Source organism: Trichosurus vulpecula, chromosome 1 (genome assembly GCF_011100635.1).
Source record: "Trichosurus vulpecula isolate mTriVul1 chromosome 1, mTriVul1.pri, whole genome shotgun sequence".
In the NCBI taxonomy this organism is placed as follows: domain Eukaryota; kingdom Metazoa; phylum Chordata; class Mammalia; order Diprotodontia; family Phalangeridae; genus Trichosurus; species Trichosurus vulpecula.
Window position 1 is genome coordinate 321958360 of NC_050573.1, and position 19718 is coordinate 321978077.

Consider the following 19718-nt stretch of genomic DNA (forward strand, 5'->3'; position numbering starts at 1 on the left):
AACACATTTTCCATGAGTGAGCCCCAAAGCAAAATGCTAACCTCAGACTATATATACGCCCTCCTTCAGGGTCAGAGGGCATCACAACCCTTGTGACCCAGGCTCATGTGACTTAGGCTTCCATGTGACTTAGGCAGGTCACATGGACCTATTAATGGATGGGAAAGATCTTCACATTAAACAAAAATACTTTAACAATACACCAGTACAGGTTAAAATAGCCCTTTTAACACACTGTTCCAAACATAATATGTATTAGATCGGCAAATACAAGCATCTTTCTGTAATAGGTAATACCTATTCTGATCATCGTAGGCTATCTGCCTCTAAAGACAAGAGTTAAGATTTTTAAGCTGTTAAGATTAAGTGTTACAGGAAAACTTACAGAATGCTTACACATCCACACCAATCACACATAATAGTAAACTTTCCATGAATCTAAATTGAAATGGGAAACTGTTTTACAGTTGCCTTTAACATTTTCATGTAGTAGTGAAGGGCTGTAAAATTCAAATCAGTCAATGGACTTTCTACTTACGAATATAATGTTTGGCTAGAGTTATGAGACTAATATTTCACTAAACATACATCATCCAGTGAATTAATAAAACAGGGTTGCTTATATTTTTTAAAAGCTCAGTGAGCCAACTCTAGCCTATAGGTTGTACATTTGACATCACTATATATGTAGTTGATTACCTTGGTCTTGTTGATTCCTTGTTGAATAGCTAGCTTCTGACCAGGTACACTACTTTGAGGTTTTTCTATTTTCAAAGTACACCTCTTTCAGATGTATTTTGATATTCATTTGATCACAACATGCAAATTGCAACAATAGAGACTAATATAAGTTCCATATACAGTTCCATTTAGTAGGTATCACTTATGTAGACATAGCATAGCTTTCATTGGACAATGCCTGAAGTACTCAAACTTCACAGACAAGAATATTTCATAAACAATAAAAGGATGGTAGCATTGTGTATTAGCAATATGCTCTGGGAAAACTACTTCCATATGAAAATTTAGTTTCCCTTTGGCAAATACACTTAATTTAGCAAGAGATGTGACTCTCAAGGGAGTTCTTTTTCCCTATCAAATTCAAACTTCACATAAGCCACTTGGGGTGTTCTGGTGCTTTGAGCATAATGTATCACAGGCTAGAAGCATTTACTATGAAAAATTTTTCTTAAATTGTTTCCACATCTATGGACTCCATTATAACTACAGAACTACATTATACAGGCTCAGGTTCAATCAGGATGGCAGGCACAATGTTTTCACTTATCAGGTTCAACATTTAATAAATTATCCATTTTGGGACCCTATAATTAGTGCGTCTCTCACACCAAAATGGATAGCTATTATGTGTGCTTGACACTTAAAAGCATAAGGTTTTCCAACAGTCTTGAGAGAGACAAAGATCTTAATTTGTTCTCTGGTTATAAATTAGCCCTTGTCATGTGGGTCTTTTACATGTTACAAACATTAATACACACCTGTTGGCAATGAGACATTCTTTAAGGGATGCTGTACCAAGTATAGCAAATTGAACCCGGTTTCAACTGGCAACACTGTCAGGAGCCAGCAATACAACGATGGACCATTATTATTGCTTTTTGACTCAGATTTTTTGCTTGACATTGACTAAAATGATTTAAAATTTTAATTAATTAAATTAAAGTCTTAAAAAATGCTTTCATGTTCTCCTTAAAAGAAGTGAACCAGGAAACAGCATGATCATATACAAAATCATGAAGATGGACAAGTTCTTCATAGTTGGGTCCCTCTACCTTTTTATTTTTAGTATTCAATGCTCGCAATGTTATACCCATCTCTCAGACTGTGATTTAAGACTCTGTAACAACCAATGCCAACTATATCAAAGACTGAACTTCCATCAGGAAAAAAAAATCTGACACCCATAATTTCCAACATTCATCCATAATCAGCAAACCCTTTAAGCTCATCAGCTAAACACATGCCAAAACATTTGGTTCCAGTTTCCATACATCTTATTATAAGACTATATTGAGATTCAAAGACATGTAGTGCACAACAGATTGTAGGAAAGGCCATGCACACAAAGATGGGAACATCTCTAATTAAATTTGATAACTCCTTCATTTCATCATCATCAACTATTTTTTTCTGTCCGATAACTATTCTGGCAAATAGTGAAGTGTTAGTTCTTTTTTCAATGTGTCCTTTTCTTTTTTTAATAACTTTTGCTTGACAAAAATTCAGAAAGCTCTTTGCACAGTGGACAATGTGGCATACAATCAAGGCAGCACTCAAGACATTTTGGAGAGAAAGTATGTCCACATGGTGTGGTAACAGGTTCACAGAATAAGCCCCTGCAAAGATAACATTCCAAGTCTTATGGATCTACCAGATTACTGGGTTCTCTCTCACTTGGAACAATTTGAGGCATGGTCTCTCTGTCTTCCTTGGAAGAGATGTTTGAATTATGTATATCTTCCAAATCAGTGGGAAACACTCTCTATAAACTAGCACTAGATACACTGGAAAGGGCTGTTTTAAAAATCTTCTTTTTTATCTTCAAAATGGATATGAATTACATGATGTGAAACTGAATGATCAGAGTTTTGATAGACATCAGACTTCTGGGAGAGTTTTGTTGAATTGGAACAAAGAATCTTCATCTAGGGTTTAATGCAGCACAATAGAGAAACTCCTTCAATGCCTCCTTGGTTCTTTCCACGTAATGTCCTTTTGCCTATAGGGGTTTACTTCTGCAAACTGTGTCTGCATCATAAATAATGGAAATTTCAGTGTCAAATTACCTATGGAAAAAGAGAATTTTGTATACTCCCCAGGTGTCATGGAACAACATTAATCTATTTTGTGATAGTTCAAAAGAAAACTAAAATTTAAAAATTATGAACGGACTTAAGGTGGAAGTGAAAGTGAAGGAAGAAGAAGAAGAAGAAGAAGAAGAAGAAGAAGAAGAAGAAGAAGAAGAAGAAGAACAACAACAACAACAACAACAACAACAACAACAACGAGACGAACAAGAGGAAGAATAACAAGAAGAAGACGAACAAGAAGGAGGAGAAGGAGGAGAAGAAGGAGAAGGAGAAGGAGAAAAAGTAACAAAGTCATTGTATAAAACTATAGACAAATCTAAAGCTAGAAAAAACTTCCATGTCATTTAGGCCTACTTCCTTACATTACTAATGAGTAAGCTAAGATTCAAAGAGGAGAACACTTCTTTTATAACTCCTGGTTCAGCAATATTTCCATGATGCCAGGCTTTCTCAAAATAAATAGAAACTGAGAGGAGCGAGAGAGAGAGAGAGAGAGAAACAGAGACAGACAGAGATAAAAACAACCAGAGAAAGACTGAAGCAGTCAGTCAAACAGGCAGTCAGGCAGAGAGAGAGATACAGACAGACAGAGAGAAACAGAGACAGAGAGACAGACAAGGACAGAAACACAGCGAGATAAGAATAAATTCCGACAGTAAAAATGCTCAATTCAAAGAATAACTCACAGAAGAGAAACAAAAGTTGACGATGTTAAAAGAAAATATAAATTCTTTATAAACTAAATTACTAGATACTAATACAGGATGTTTTGGTATAAATTTGGTATAACTTCATTAGAAAAAAAAATCTTGAGTACCATACTGTGTGAATACTTTGTATGATTTAGAGCCGATCACTTAAATGTCCTAGCCTCAGTTTCCTCAAATATAAAATGAGAGGTTTTTACTAGATGGATTTTGATGTCACTTACAGTTATAAATCTTTGAGAGAGAGAGAGATACATAAGTACATAAAGTATACATATAGATTGCTATATAGTTTGTATATATATATATACATGTATATATATGTATACATATATGTATGTGTATATATATATTTTGTATATCTCCAGCTCATGATATAGACATAAATAAATAATGTCTTCACGCTCCAATGTAGTCTATAACACTCTATTGGTCCTCTCATTACTTATTTTTGAATGATTTTTCACTTCATATTGACCTTTAAATGGAAGTTACTCAGTATTCTGATTATATTTAGTTTTAATTAAGAGGAACTTTTTGGCTTCTTTGTAGAATATCTTTACTTTCTCATACTCTAAACAAATGTTTTTACATAACTGACAGTTATCTTGATAGTAGTATCTCATGAAATTATGTTTCTTGTTGGTGTAGGGTAGAAGTTTAAAGTAATTCTATTAGCTGAAAGAGATGTTATTCACCTGTGCAAGGAGAATTTGTGAAGCAACTTTTGTTTTAGCTGCAATTTCCTTGTGTCTTATGGTTTCTTTTATAGCAAGAATGCGAAGAGGTACATCAGTCAGTTCCCACAGTAATACATGAACTAATTACCTTTAGTCAAGTACACTTGTGGTGTATAAAGAGTTAAACTGGTGGTGGCACCTTAGGACAGTGAATAGACAGCTAATTTTTGAGTAAAGAACTATGTTAACAAACAAAAATGACTATATTATTCTGAATAAGTCATTTTATCTCTCAACATCCTAGGAAACTGAGTATAAGTTGCAAACAAAATATTTTGGCAGAGGAAGTTCCTTACACATATCAGGTCAAAAAATAAATACTCATAAATTAATGGATTTAGTTTGCTAAAGGAGGGGCTTTCTTTTCTGCTACTCTTCCATAGCTCCAGGAGAGGCATAAATTATCTTCTCATGAATGGAAAGAATTTTATATTTTCCCTTCCTCCTTACAGTAGCCATGGCCCAAATTTTCATCACCTACTGGATGTTCTACTGAAAATAAGCAGGTTCTCTGTGCATAGCTGTCTGGTTTGTAGAGGTACAATGTCTGTTACTAGGACCAAGCCAAAGCCTTTTCCAAAAAAAAGTAGAATCACCAGAGCCCTATTATAATTCACTTTAAGACAGAAGTCTTGTTTCAACACCATGATAAGTTATCAGAGCAGGACGTGATACAGTTTATTCTATGACAAATATGGCAAAATAACGCTTATGTTGACTTCAACCTTTGTTCTCTTTTTTTTGAAGCATAACTTCAATGACTTGATATAACCTGCATTTTATAGCATACAAGGCTTCTAATTTATTTTTCATTGCATTACTTGTTTAGAACTGCTAAATTATAGAGCACAATGTTGACATCTAACATAATCAGAAACAACGTTAAATGACAATGCAAGAATAGATGTTACAAAGAGTCTAGCGCTGTAAGAATGTAAGACATTCACCCTCCCAGGGTGCCCTTTTTAACTGTGCTTACACCCCACTGTGTCTTAAATTTTCTATTCTCATTTATGCTTCTTAAAATGTCTTCAAGTCATCTCTTTTAATTCACATTCAGCATAATTCAGCACAATGCCAAAGATTTCTAGGTTCTCATGTATTTTGGAGTTTGTAAAGAACTCTGTTTAGCTATGCTTTAAAACAAATTTAAGATACATTTTAGAGTGGTATAAAAGTTGTATAATGACAACCTGAAATATTTCATTGTGTAAAGCCTGGAAATCATTTTCAAATATGCAAATGAATGAATACATTTGAACACATCTGGTTTACCTTTTCAAAAATGATGTTCATATTTCTTATTTTTTATAACTTCATAGATTTATGAGCCAGTTCTTTTCTTGGATACTGTTTGCTGTTGTTGTTATTGTTGTCATTTGGGGTGAATTTTTAATCCTTGAGTTAGACATTGAAAGTCAAATTATGGCAATATTTTCAAGTGATTTCAACAAAATTAGATTATGGCAGCTATATTGAAGCACAGTTGAAGAAAAAGAAAGCCTTAAACAATTAAATGCTACAGTATTACAAGTAACTTTAGAAATCTATGTGTATACAGGTATATTAAAGTTACATCAAGGAAAAGAATGTGAATGTGCAAATTGAGCTGAAATAAAATGATGGTTACTTGTAATAGAATAAGCTTGAGGGTAGTGAAAAAAGCATTGTCTGGGTTAGTTTTAGACTTAAAGCTGTAGGACATAAATCAATTGATTAATCATAGGATATAAGTTTCTTTATCTATAAATGGGAATATTAATGTTCATACTACCTGCCTTAAAGGATTCATTTGAGAAAAGCACTTTGCAAACCTTAAAGAGCTATTTAACTAGAAATGTTCTTTTTATATTCAATAGCTTTTAAGGTCATTTTCAGCTCTAAATATTTGACCCTCTCATCATCTTCACTATGTGCATGTCATCTCTGTCTCTCTCTCTGTCTCTGTCTGTCTCTCTGTCTCTCTGTCTCTCTGTCTCTCTCTCTCTCTCTCTCTCTGTCTGTCTCTCTCTCTCTCTCTATCTCTCCATCTGTCTATCTATATGTTGGTCTATCTATCTTTCTGTCTACCTACCTGTCTGTCTATTCACACATGCTTGTAAGTGTGGAGAGAGATTAGATAAATAGATAGAGAGATGAGTTTGATTGCCTATTCTTCTATTTGTGTTTTTTTATCTCCATTATATAGGAGGAGTTTAATAAATGCTTATTGGTTATGATGAACTCATTCATTTAAATGTTCTGTAATGTGTCTGTCTAATTAGATAGATAACACGCAAACAATTTAAAAGGCATAGACAAAATATTTTGGGAAAAATAATATGATACCTTGCACTATGCAAAACTTATGCAATTGTGACCTAAGTCAGATAAATCCAAAATGTCCCTTCACATAAATGGTTTCAAAATATATCTGGAGTTTGTAATGCTATAGGCTGTATGTCCCACCCCTATATCTACTTGACTAATTACACTGAGGCTAAACTTTTTTTTCTTCACAACTATATCAGAATGGCTTTTCTTATTGTTGATATTCTTATTCATTCATAGTCAATAATGTCAATCAATGATAATGATATTATTTATATATAATTTTAATATAAGCAATGCCAGATAAATGATATACTATAGGCTGAAATAACCATAAAACACATATATTCTTATTAATTTTAGAATATAATACAATGACCTCAGTCATAATGATTCAAACTGTGTATTTTTTACTTTCCTTCATGTCTGTGACACTCTCCCTCTTCATCTCTCCTTACTGGTTTTCCTGGCTTCCTTCCAGAATCAGCTAAAATTCTATATTCTGTAAGAACTATTTCTTATTAATGGAAGAATATGTGATCACTTCCATTTAATCTTTAAAAGCTCACTTCAAAAACAATTTTACTATTTTCATGAAAACTAGTTATGTACTCTCTCTGTCTCTATCTCTCTCTATCTCTGTCTCTGTACCTCTGTCTCTGTGTGTGTTCCTTTCTCTCATCTCTTTGCTTCCCTCAGGACTCACACAAGCCCCTTCATTTTAAAAATAGTTTGTTCCCTCTGAGATTAGGCCCTACATACTGTATGTATGCACCTATTTGCATATATGTTCATGCAAACAGTCCATACACATGTATGTAGAGATGCACATATATACATGTTTGCATATGTGTGTATATGTATGCACATGCATACACACATGTATTTCTGTATGTGAGAAGAGGTATTAGGCTATATACCAAAGTGAAGGTCTACTGTCCTATTGTCCTGACTTGATTGTTGCATACATGTGAAACCTATACCTCATACCAGTACTATACCAGAAAATTGAATTGCTTCCATTTGAATTGTCTCAGAAAGATTCTGAAGATTACCTTGTAGGATAAGGTACCAGATAATGAGACCCTCTCTTTTGCTGAATTGACAAACATTTAACTCTACTGCAGGGAGCTCGTCTCCAATATGTTGTCCACATAGTCAGAGTGTCAAACTCACCTTTACCTAAAAGACTGTTTTACAGAGAATTCATATAAGCCAAGACCTCACAGAGATCAGAAGAAGATAAATGAGGACAATATCAGGGTCTCTGGGAAGATTTTTAATATTGGTTGTGAGACATGGGAGATTCTGGCACAGGACAACCCAACATGATGTGCCTACATCAAAAAAGGTGCTACATTCTATGAGCAAAACTGAATCACAGCAGCACAAAGGAAACATGAAATTCACAGATCTAGAGATATCTCCACCCCAAATGTTCAAATGAATTATTTGTGCTAACCTGCAGTAGAACTTTCGGAATTTTCATTGGACTGATCAGCCACAGTTGAACACACTATACTTTGGCCCCAACTACGTGATGTCATTGAACCTCTTTAAGTGTGAATGACAAAAAACAACTATAGAGAGATTTATTATCTTTCTTTCTTTTTCTCTCTCTTTCTTTCTATCTATCTATCTATCCATGTATCCATCTATATCTATAGATAGATATGCACACAAGTGTATATACATACACACAAACATATAGTACAAAGTTGTTTTCATTGGGTCTCTTATGTTAGGCTGAGAACTCTTGAAGACAGGCACTGCTCTTTGCTTTCCCTTTTCGTTGCAATCCCAGGGGTTAGCACAGTGCCTGGCATATACTTAGTACGTAGTAAATGTCGGTAGAAAAGCTTATGTCTGTTTACCACATGACAAAAGTATTATATTATTTGACTCAAAGTATTTCTCTTATTACACTTTATTTGTTTACATGTCATACCAATAAATTGATAATTTAAATACATGATTTAATGAATCCCCATGAATTGGTTCATCTTAATCAAAATGCACTTATTAAGTCCCTACTATATGGGACACACTATTTGGTGCTAGGGATAAGACACAAAAATGGAAAATTCATTGTCCTTAGAAATTATGTTATAGAGAGAGGGTGAGACCTTAAAGCTTAAATATTTAAATAAAAAGTACATTGGATAAACCCACATGTTAGTGTTACTTCAACTTATACCTCAACTTATATCAGTCCTTAAACATGGCTGAAAGATGTCCTAGAATTGCCCTTACTCTCCAAAACTTTATCTCCTTGAAGTAACCAGATCTTGAAAATTGATGTCATTTGTTACCTAACATTAATTGATTAGTTCACCTAGCTAGATATAATAGTGTAAGTATAGTAATAAAGGCTATAGTGAAAACTGTGAATGAGAAGCTCTTTTGGTGGTCTAAATTGCATGCTAATAGATTAATATTTTGGAAAACTGATCACATTAGATTAGCAAAGATAAATTGGAACATGCTAACCAATGGAAATAGTTTCTGAGGAAAATATGGTCACATTAGAAGGAAGCAATAGCTTGCATCCAAAATCACTAGAGTTTCCTTTTGAAACACTTATTTCTGTTCTTAAAAGCACAGTTAAGAGAACTTATACTCTGGGTGGAGCCAAGATGGCAGCTGAAAAGTAAAGACTTGCTTAAGCTCTCCCCCAAATCCCTCCAAACACCTATAAAAGTGGTTCTGAAAAAAATTCTAGAGCTGTGGAACCCCCGGAATAGCAGAAGGAAACAGGTCTCCAGCCCAGGAGCACCTGGATGGTTGCTGGAAAGGGTTTATCACATGGTCCTGGGAGTGGAGAGCATCCCAGCTTGGGCCATGCCGGGACAGACTGACCAAAAGTTGGCCAGAGCAGGCCTTAGGGTCATGAATCATTGAGCTGTGGCAGTTACTAGACTTCTCAACCCACAAATGCCAAAGATCATGGAACTGGTTAGTGGGAAAATTGCTGGATTGGGTTAGAGAATGGTCTCGCCCCAGCCCTGGGGATGGCAGAGGTGGCACAGGGGTGGTGGCAGCAGCAGCAGGAAGCATCAGCTGCTTCCTGAATCCCAGGCTCACATGGTGGGAGGTATCAAGCAGTGGATCAGAGCAGGAGTGCAAGGAGCTCTTTGCTGGTGCAGAGGCAGCTTTACCCTGCTTGCATCTGGGTCTCTATCCTGTTTGGAAGTTCTTGGGGAAGAAGGAGCACTGCTGTGGCAGAGCTTGCAGTGACAGTGGAGCAGAAGCAGCTCTGAAAACAGCAGTGCAGGCCATAAAGCTTGCGACAAAGCACTCTCTACTCTACAAGCAGTCATACACTAACAAAAAGCTCAAAGGTCATGTAGTTGGCTGGGAACATGGCCAGGAAGGTAAAAAAGACTCAGACTAAGACTCAGACTCAAGAATATTTTTTTGGAGATAAATATCAAAACAAACAACTAGAAGTCAACAAAGTCAAAGAGCCTACATGAAAAGCCTCCAAGGAAAATATGAATTGGTCTCAGGACATGGAAGAGCTCCAAAAGAATTTGGAAAAGCAAGTAAGAGAAGTAGAGGAAAAATTGTGAAGAGAAATGAGAGTGATGCAAGATAGTCATGAAAAACAAGTTGAGGACTTGCTAAAGGAGACCCAAAAAGATATCAAAGAAAATAACTTCTTAAAAATAGATTAATTCAAGTGGCAAAAGAGCTCCAAAAAGGCAACAAGAAGAATGCCTTGAAAGACAGCATTAGCCAAATGGAAAAGAAGGCCCAAAAGACCACTGAAGAAAATACTACCTTAAAAACTAGATTGGAGAAAGTGGAAGCTAATGACTTTATGAGAAATCAAGAAATTATAAAACAGAACCAAAGGAATGAAAAAATGGAAGCCAATGTGAAATATTTCATTGGAAAAACCACTGACCTGGAGAATAGATCCAGGAGAGATAATTTAAAAGTGATTGGACTAACTGAAAGCCATGATTAGAAAAGAGTCTAGAAATCATCTTTCAAGAAATTATCAAGGAGAACTGCCCTGATATTCTAGAACCAGAGGGCAAAATAGAAGTTGAAAGAATCCACAGATTGCTTCTTGAAAAAGATGCCAAAAACAAAACTCCTAGGAATATTGTCACCAAATTCCAGAGTTCCCAGATCAAGGAGAAAATACTTCAAGCAGCCAGAAAGAAACAATTTGAGTATTGTGGAAACACAATCAGGATAACATGTCTAGCTGCTTCGACATTATTGGATCAAAGGGCTTGGAATATATTCTAGAAGTCAAAGGAGATAGGATTAAAACCAAGAATCGCCTATCCACCAAAACTGAGTATAACCAGAGCTGAATAGAAATTTGACTTTCAAACACAAGAATCAAGAGAAGCAAGAAAAGGTGAACAAGAAAGAGAAATCATGAGGGACTTACTAAGGTTGAACTGTTTTGTTCACATTCCTACATGGAAAGATGATGTGTACAATTTATGAGACTTTTCTTAGTATTAGGGTAGTTAAAGAGAATATATATATATATATATATATATATATATATATATATATATATATATATATATACATATGCATGTAGAGACAGAGGGCTCAGGGTGGGTTGAATATGAAGGGATGATATTTAAAAATAAAATAAAATTAAGGGGTGAGAGAAGAATATATTGAGAGAGGGAGAAAGGGAGAGACAGAATGAGGCAAATTATCTCACATAAAAGTGGCAAGAGAAAGCAGTTTTGTTGGAAGGGAAGAGGGGGCAGGTGAGGGAGAATGAGTGAATCTTGCTCTCATCAGATTTGACTTGAGAAGGGAGTAACACACTCAATTGGGTATCTTACCCCACAGGAAAGTAGGGGAAAGGAGATAAAAATGGGGCATGATAGAAGGGAGGGCAGGTAGGGGGAGGAGGTAATAAAAAACAAATGCTTTTGAAAAGGGACAGGGTCAAGGGAGAAAACTGAATAAAGGGGGGCAGGATAGGATGGAGGGAAATATAGTCAGTCTTTTACAACATGAGTATTGTGGAAGTGTTTTACATAATGATACATGTTAGTCTGATGTTGAATTGCTTGCCTTCTTAGGGAGGGTGGGCAGGAAGGGAAGAGGTAAGAGAATTTGGAACTCAAAGTTTTAAAAGCAGATGTTCAAAAAAAAAGTTTTTTACATGCAAATAGGAAATAAGATATACAGGCAATGGGGCATAGAAATCTACTGTGCCCTACTAGAAAGTAAGAGGAAAGGGGATGGGAGGAGTGGGGTGACAGAAGGGAGTGCTATCTGGGAAATGGGGCAATCAGAGTATATACCATCTTGGAGTGGGAGGGAGGGTAGAAATGGGGAGAAAATTTGTAACTCAATATCTTGTGGAAATCAATGTTAAAAACTAAAATGTTAAATAATAAAAGTTATTAAGAAAAAAATGAAATGAGAGGGGTAGATTGTAATTCCGTGGTGTTTCTTCCAGCACTAGTTCTACAGTGTATGATCTTATATAGGGAGAGAATGATGATGGTCTGATTCAAACCCAGGACTTTCCTGACTCTCTGCCCAGACCTCTTTGTAGTACCTCAGCTGCCATATGAGAGCATGTATAATAAATTTAATTGTGTCATTAGTATTTTACACATGGAATTATATTATAGTTAATGATGCTATTATCTTACACATGATATTAAAGGTAACCTGTTTTACAGTGGTATGAAAACATGTCTTTACCAACAAAAGTAGTAAAAAATAAAAATTAAAAAGAGAACCTATACTTTTACTTATATTGTACTTATATTGTGAATATTTTTTTTTCTTCTCAACCACATCAATATGACTCATTATTCATTCCTATTATTCATTCATATTATATCCCTGAAAAATAGGCACTCTTGCTTCTATACGCTTTTAATATAAGAAATAACAGATTGCATACTGTACATATACTTAAAATGAATTAAAATAAAATACTAGCTTAATCAAAAAGAAGTGGATAGTCACAAAAAGACATTTAAGTATGAATGGATTTCATTTACTAAACTAATGTCACTCTCTCTGTTATTAACTAGACACTCAATGTTGCTTAACTTTGAGTGGAACCCACCTCTGATATCCACAACAACATTTATTACTGTCTACATACCCATAATCACTTCACAATCAACATAGGATCATAGATATTAGATCTGGAATGGCTATTTTTGAGGCCATTAAATCTAATCATTTCATTTTACAGATGAGAAAACAGGCCCAGAGAAGATGAATGAATCTCCCAGTATCACCAAGATAGTAAGTGGCAAATATAGAAGTTGAATGCAGGCCCTCTGACTCCATATCCATCACCCATTTCATTGCCTGAGAAACAATTCCAACCTCAGTATAATTTCTCCCTAACCTCTTGCTCCTACTACACTATTTCTGACAATACTAACATTATTCACCTATTTTCCATGTTATAAAGTTTGAACTCTTAATTTTTTTTCTTTCTCTATCTCAACTATCATTTATAAGGTACAGTTTTATGAATTACACTGCCACAAATTCTTCTGTATCCATTCCTTCCTACTTGTCTCTATTGCCACTACCCTAATGAAGTCTTATTACCATTCATTTCTTGTGATAGCCTCCAAAACTGTCTTCATACTTCTGCCAAAAATAAACTTCCATGAATATAGAATATGCTATACTACCCCTTTGCCCCACCCAAAACCTTCCCTGAATCCTTATTACTCACTAAGTAATAGGGAAATACATTTCCATGACCACCTACAACTTTCACTCTGATCTCCCTTTCCAGACTTATTTTATATTAATAAATGTTGGCTATCTCATCTTACTTTCTTCAATATGCTCAGTGAAACTGCAAGATAGAAATCAGTTGGGTCAGAGGCTTCTGTCTCTCCAACTTGCATTTTATTTCTACATTACCTTATGAGATGTTTCACATCCTTTTCTATTATTTCATTCTTCATGTTTTATTTTATTTCTTAGTCTCTCATGACTTTGCTGGCTTCCCCTTGCCCAATTCTGATTTTCAAGGAGTCATTTTCTTCCTTAAGATTCTGGCTCTCCTTTTGGAGTTGACTGAATTTCTTTTCATCATTTTCTTGTTTTTCCTGGATTGTTCTTTAATCTCTCTCATTCGATTTTTAAAGTCTTTTTTAAAGTTATTCTATGAATTCTTTTGGGGCTGGCAACCATTTCACATTGATCATTCATGTAGAAAAAGTTTTCTTGCCTTCAATGTCCTCCTCTGAAGATGAACCCAGGTTTTTTTTTCTGTTCCCTTAGTAACTTTCTACGGTTGTATGCTTTCTCCATTCCCTGCTATTTTTTTTTTAAATTAGTAGCAGCTTATTTTTTTTAATCATCTATAGTCCTGGCGTATGGGGCATGGAGTCTCCAGCATCACATAGTCTTTCAGTTCTCTCCTCTGGCCTATGACTGAAACTAAGACCTCCAACTTTCTGTAAGTAACCACAGACAGTGGTGTCTTGTACCACTGCTTCTGCACCTGGTGTTTGATATTTTCTTCTCACCCAGGACCATGTCTCCACAGCATATCTAGGTCTGAGGTTCCTTGTCAGCAAAGGTTCCCTCAATCTGCTCTGGTATAGATGTCCAACTCCCCTCACTTTTCTGGGTGGTAAAAATTCCTATGGCTGGGGCTGAGGCTGCCTTCCAACCCCAGGGCTCACCACTTGTTGAAGCAGAACTAGACTGAAGGTATTTACTCTTCCCGGGGACAAAATCTTGTCCTGGGATTTTTCTTCACATCTTTTCTGATTATCCCAGGGGGACCCCTGTTCTCCTCTTACTCTTGTTTATTCTTACTGCTCGATGTTCACCCTGAGGTGTTACTTTATCTCTTTTGTTGGGGAAACATGGAGAGCTTGGAATTTTCTGACCTATCTACCATCTTCCCAGAATTCTTTCATTTTCTACTTTTTAAAATACCAAATCCCCCACATTCAATTTCATTCTTACCAATAGTCTTTACTAATTTACTAGGAATTCTTTTTGCATTAGCTCTCTCAATTTTCCTTTAACATTTAATTATTATCAGTTTGGAACTGGAATAGACCTAAGAGTTTACTGTGATTACCTTACTGTACACATGAGGAAGCTTGTGCCAAAAAGGATAAGTGAATTGTGCCAGTTCACACAGTTGGTATGTAGCAGAAATGGGACTTGAAACCAGGTCCTCTGACTTCAGTCCAGTGTTTTTCCATCATCCCATGCACTGTGCTCATATTATATATGGGGTAAAAGTACCCAGAGAAATTGTAGAACTTTCCCTAAGTCATATACATTATATGCAGAGTCAGACATAGAATGTAATCTCTATTTCCAAACACAGCATTCATTCCACTCCATTATGCTGTCTCCCCATATTAATTTGAATAATACTCTTTTTTCTCTACCAGAATGCAAAGTGATTGAGTTGATAGCCACAATCTTGTTCTTTGTTCAATTCACATATGAGTGAATGGATGTAGGTGATGTAGAATGATTAGTATTTGTAAATGCTCTCTGAGCTGTTCTATTGACAATGAAGATTGACTGGTTTCTTCCCCATTCATTCTACATTTGTTTAGATATGGCTGCTTTTCTATCACTTTTTGTTAAAACATTCTCATTTCATTCCCTGTTAACTAACCTTAGGTTGCACTTTAAGTGAATATTCATATTGGATACTGGAAAGTAAGGAAGTTAACATTAGAATCTCCTTCCACCAAAACAGATTAGAATCTGCCTATGGTTAAACAGACTAAAGAGACTAAACAGGTTAAACAGACTAAAAGTTAATGCTGGGCCTGGGATGAGAAAGATCTGAGTTCAAATTGTACTTCAAACATTTACTAGTGTTGCAACCAGGCAAATAACTTGAGTTCTTTCAGCCTTTATTTCCTCATCTGTAAAAGAGTTAAAAATGGTACCTTCCTCATAGAGCTGTTGTGAGGATCAAATGAGATAACAAATGTAAAGGGCTTTGCAGAGCCCAAAGCTGTGCATAAATTTTTTTCTTCCTAGTATTATCTATGGCCAAGTAGATATTAATTGTTAGAATCAGGATTCGAAGTCAAGTCTTCTTGACTTCAAGCTCTATACTCTTGTCCTCTGACTTGCTACCTCTTATACTACAAACATTATATTTTAGCGACAATAACTCTTTGATTCTCTCATATTTCTAAAAACTTTTAAATGCAAGCAGGTGTCTTTATTTTGCATTTTAGCATATATTCCATCCTTTCTAGTTTCTCTCATAATAAGATACCAATCTCAGATTTCCTTATGTTTGCAGAAATCAAAGAGTAAGGGTTTGGCATGGTGGTGAAAAAAGTAGAATCTCTCAAGGAAAGAAAGAAAAGAAATGGAGATTGGCAAAAAGACTAGTCAGGATTTTCTTTATCAAAATCACTGGATTTCTTTTTCCAGGAAGAGATTCAATCACTAGTCATAACCACTCAAAAAGATATCCTTTTCAAGTTGCATCTTTTCTGTGTCTATTTGTAGAAAGCCTCCTGTCTCCTTATGTATCATCAATTTACCTTTAAACATTTCTTTGGAAACCACTGAAAGAATAAGGCAGAAGGAAAGTGGGCCAGCCTTTTATATCAATAGAAATAGATAAATAAATCTTTTTAATAGAAATTGTTTATTAGTGAATTATTTTAAAGGAAGACCATTTAACTAAATTATAATGATAGTGAGGAAGAGCAATATGGTGTTTGAGTGCCTGCCTTATATTCACTGTGCTGTACAAACTTGAAAGCACTATATAATTATTGGTGTTATCTATAATGCCAACATATAATGATGGATATGTGATTTCTGCAGTGGGAGTATTCCCTCTTCTTTTGCATATTGGTTCTCCCACATTGTTTAATCTTATCTGGTTTTTCCCCCACACATCCTTAGAGGATTATGTTACCTAGGGAGTTCTTTTTGCAACAACAACAGCAACAACAGCAATCATTATTATGCTTTCATTTATAAAGCACTTAAAGATTTCTTAAGCAATTCAAATGAATGACTTCATTTGAGTTTCCCACCACCCTAAGAGTTAGATGCTTTTATTTTTTCCATTTCACAGATGAAGACATTAAGACTCTAAGAGATTAAGTGACTTGTCCAGAATTAAACAACTGTTAACTTTCTCAGGCAGGATTCAAACTCATTTTTTCCTGAACCTAAGTCCAGCACTATATGCATTATAGTATCTATATGCCTCTTTTAAAATCTCGAGTCTACCAATTATTAAGAACTTGTATGCTCAGCCATGATCAGCAATATAATATGTTACAAATAGTCATTATTACCTCTAGCTGTTTAGAATTGGGGTGAGGGAAGACATAGTACCACAGGCTTCCCCCAGACATCTCCAGGCAGAATGACACTAGGGTCCAATGAGTCGTGTTAACTGAATTGAAAGGAAATGTTTTGTTTCCTAGTAGGATGGAATTTCAACAATAACAACTTTCACTTTGGAAAAAGAAAGGGGAGAGAATCTTTTCAGATTATTTCAAGTTATAATTCACAAGGTATGAGTCTACTATGTGGTACAGTGAATAGTTTACCAGGCCTGAAGTCAGGAAGACCTGAATTCAGACATTGAGTTCAAATCTGAAGTCTCAGACATTTACTAGCTGTGAGACCCTGGACAAGTTACTTTACCCTGTTGTAATGGCATGAAAAGTGGGCTTTTTGCCTGTTTTATCTTTTGGAGTGCTTCTCAGCACTAAAGTAATCAAATGTCTTTGATGGATCCCTGCCTTTGTTTGAATCAAGAGTCTTTTGTTGAATCAAAAGTCTTTGATGACCTGCTTGAGTCACAAGAAAGCCTAATTCACATGAGTTTGAGTCACATGGTTGTGACACCCCCTGACCCTGAAGAAACATACACACACACACACACACACACACACACACACACACACACACACACACACTCGTAGGTTAGCATTTTCCTATAGGCTCACTCATTGGAAGAGAGTTCCTGTGATTTCGCCAGATGAGACTCTGGGTAGATGTTAAGGAGGCCCCCAGCTGTGAAAACCCAGGTGTTGGGACTTCTCTCTCTGGTAACTATGTATGTATTGCTATGGACAGACATCTAGAAGCCTTGTTTGCTGATTTGTGTTATTTGCTCTGTTTATATAATTTCTGCCTGTAATTTCTATTTGTGTTTTCTCTGAAGTTCAGGGTGCTGAATTTTTCCCCTAAACTAAGTGAATGATATATGCATAATTAAAGTGAAATTGTAAACCCCTTAAAGGTGCTTTCCTTAGAAAAGCACATCAAAGAGCCTGTGCTAGCAGCCCTACTGTGTGCTGGTGTTATTACCGTTATACCTTCAAAGTAGCTGCAAACTGCATTGTACTTACACCTGTTTGTCTCAATTTCCTGACCTATAAAATAAACTGGAGAAGGAAATGGCAATGCACTCAAGTATCTTTGTCAAGAAAACTGTATATAGGGTCATGAAGAGTCAGATATGACTAAAATGAATCAACAGCAACAACAATTCATGAGGTATGGTACTGATATTTTCTTTATATCTTAAGTTTGGGGCTTAAATACAGGGGTTTTATTAGAAAACCATCATTCTCTCTTTATCTGTTAAACAGTACAACAGAATCTTCAAGGCTCTACCCTTTTTCATTCTGTTTCTATCAACATGGAAGCCAGAGGCTTCTTAACTATTCTTTTGTGGTTTTGTGTCTTCTTCCAGTTGGCCCACAGATAAGGTACTAACTCTTTTCCTAGAAAATAAATTAACAAGAATTTTTCTCATTGTCTTTGAGTTGCCTACAATTGTGATACTTCTAAGGTCATGGTGATCCAGTATTCACAGAGAGATAGCATCACAGGGAGAAACTTAATTTTAAACATATAGGCTTTTGAGCCAAAGAATGAAATGTGGCACCTAAAAACACTGGAGAAATTCCTAATCACACTCATTCTTCTCTCCCCACTTATTCAACTTGGTGCCCCATTCACTGTCTATCTGTTATACATATTTGATGTACATTTTCTCAGGTCTGTCATTCATCTCACTGAAGAACACTTGTAAGATACCCAATCATTTAGTTTCAATGTTTTTTATGTCTTATTTTAGTTATAGGGAAAATATTAATATAATGTATATAAGTTCTTCCAACTCACTGATCAGTGACCAAAGATCTCACATTAAGAGATTCATATTAATTAAATTAATTTTTGTAGATGATATAAGAACTGGGTTTTTCTTGACTACATCTCCTATCCACCTATTTGCCTCCTCAATCAGCCACCCACATGGATAAAGTAGAAGTAGGGTATAGAGTGAAAGCTATTTTATATTTCATTCTCTTACGTGAATCTCTATAGACAAAAGAAACAACATCATCACCTCATAGTCAACTCTGTAGTGAATGATTGTTTTATAAGTTGGACTTAAGAGAGTGGAACTAATCTTGTTGGGCAGAATTTTCCTAGGCTTGTGTTCTGCTAGTTTATCTTTATATAAGAGAGAAGATGGTGCTCTGGAAAGATTGCTGAACTGTGAGTGCTAAACTTAATTTCACAGGATCTAAATTGAAATCTCATATCTGCCATTTACTACCTGGGGCAAACTGGATAATTCATATCACTTCTCTGGGACTCAGTTTCCTTATCTGTAAAATAAGTATGCCAGACTGGATTTACTTAACATACCTTTTAGCTCTAGACCTATGACCTTCAAAAATCATGGGTTACCTTTCATCCTCACAAGATTTTAAAGAACAATTTCTGAAGGGAAGAATACACTTATGATTAGGAGAGAAAAGCAGGATAAAGTCCACACATTTCATTCCTCAACATATTATGGATTTGATTGTAATTTCTATAAAATAATAGGCATGTGCAATCTTACAACACAAATTTAACTTGACATTATATAAACATCAACATAAGAAGTCTTTATTATGCCAATGATATTCAATCATTGTAATTTTGATTCATTTTATCGTGTAATCTTCAGCATTATCATTGTGTGAAATATTAAATATTTAGAATCCATTTTCTTTCAAAAAGCCTTTTAACCATTATATAGGTGTGCTTATGTGAAAACTACATATACATATTGTGTGTATATTATTTACATGTTATAAGCATATATGTTTATGTTAAAT

General features: G+C 35.3%; 1 pseudogene; it reads right to left on the bottom strand.

Annotated features, from left to right (window-relative positions):
* Nucleotides 1–1459: 1459 nt before the first annotated feature.
* On the bottom strand, nt 1460–19295 carry LOC118837767 (annotated as a pseudogene).
* Between the last annotated feature and the right edge of the window lie 423 nt (nt 19296–19718).